Source organism: Alligator sinensis, unplaced genomic scaffold (assembly GCF_000455745.1).
Source record: "Alligator sinensis unplaced genomic scaffold, ASM45574v1 scaffold77_2, whole genome shotgun sequence".
NCBI classification, from domain to species: Eukaryota; Metazoa; Chordata; order Crocodylia; family Alligatoridae; genus Alligator; species Alligator sinensis.
This window is the reverse complement of record NW_005842016.1, coordinates 2,536,156-2,537,861: the sequence shown is the minus strand read 5'-3', so window position 1 is coordinate 2,537,861 and position 1,706 is coordinate 2,536,156.

Below are 1,706 nucleotides of genomic sequence, written 5' to 3'. Positions count from 1 at the left end.
TCCTGAAGTCCAGAAAGACTATATCCACTGCGACACCTGCATCCAAGGACTTGGTGACCTGGTCATAGAAGGCCACCAAGTTGGTTTGACAAGACCTGCCCCTAATGAACCCATTCTGGTTGCCCCTGAGCATAACCTCCCCTGCCGGCCCTTCCTGGACATGTGCCAGGATAATTCTTTCGAAAAGCTTCCCCAGGACCAAGGTAAGACTCACGGGCCTATAGTTTCCTGGGTCCTCCTTCCTCCCTTTTTTGAAGATGGGGACCACATTGGCCCTTTTCCAGTCCTCCGGCACATTGCCCGAGCGCTACGAGTGCTCATAGAGCTGTGCCAGAGATCCCACAATGACCCCTGCTAGTTCCTTCAGCACTCTGGGGTGGAGATCATTAGGACCTGCGGATTTAAATACATCTAGTCCCTCCAGAAGTTCCCTGACAAGGTCCTCATTAACCCTAGGCCTGGGTGTACCACCCACAGGGCCCTCGAGGGTGCCAGTGGGGGAGATATCTGGGTCCCTCCTCAGAAATATGGAGGCAAAGAAATTGTTGAATATGTCAGTTTTACTGTCAGGTGAGATGACCAGATTTCCTAGCGTGTCCTGCAGAGGCCCCACGTTACCTGGCACCTTCTTTTGCCCCCCTATGTATTTGAAAAAGGACTTCTTGTTGTCCTTGATCTGGGTCGCTAGTCCCAGCTTCATTTCCACCTTGGCCTTCCTGACGGCCCCTCTACATTCCTGAGCTACTAAGGTATAGCCCCCTCTTGTGATGGCCCCTCCCTTCCAATGGGTGTACACCTCCTTTTTTGAGGCCTCTTTTACATCAATGGGTGTATGCCTCCTTGTGAACAAGTTGTTTAACATTAAGGATAGTGGATGACTGGCTACCTCAGTCACATGTTATTTTTCTGTTCCTTTATTTAAAGCTTATTAACACATGAGGAAAGAATAGTTAGGATAAGAAGTGAATTTAAAAAATATTTTGGCTGCGCAACTTCTGAACGTTATTATGAAAAAAACAGCTACTGCCAATCAGAATAGAAAATATTTCAGACAATGTTCACAAACAGCAGGATCAGAGGCCATTCTTCATCCTGAGAAGTCTTCAAAATATCAATGTCTAGTTGGAAGGAGATTTCAGGTGGGATTCCCCAGGGGTCTCTCCTGGGCCTGGTACTATTTAATATCTCTATTAATAACTTGGACAACAGGATTGAGTGCACACTTGGGGCATCTGTGGATGATACCAAGTTGGGTGAAGCTGCTGATAATCTAAATGTAGGGCTAGGATCCAGACTGATCTAGGTAAAGTGGGGAGATGGTCCACAGCCAGTCAGATGAAATTCAGCAAATAAAAATGCAAAGGCCCAGACTTGGAAAGATGTAATTGAATTCACAAATACACATAGGAAATGAATGACTGGGTTCCAGTACTGCAGGGAAGGACCTGGGATTACAGTAGGACTACAAGTGAATATAAACCAACAGTGTCTTCTTTGTGCAAAAAACCCCAAACAAACAAACAAACAAACAAACAAAAAAGCCAGCAGCATGCTGAATTTTATTAATGAGAGTATAACTTGCAAATCAAGGAAAGTGATTTTTCTGCTTTATTAAACACTGGTCAGGCCTTTCCTGGAGTCCTGTGTCCGGTTCTGGGCACCATCTTTCCAGAAAGATATGAACTATTTTGGAAAGAGTTCAGTGC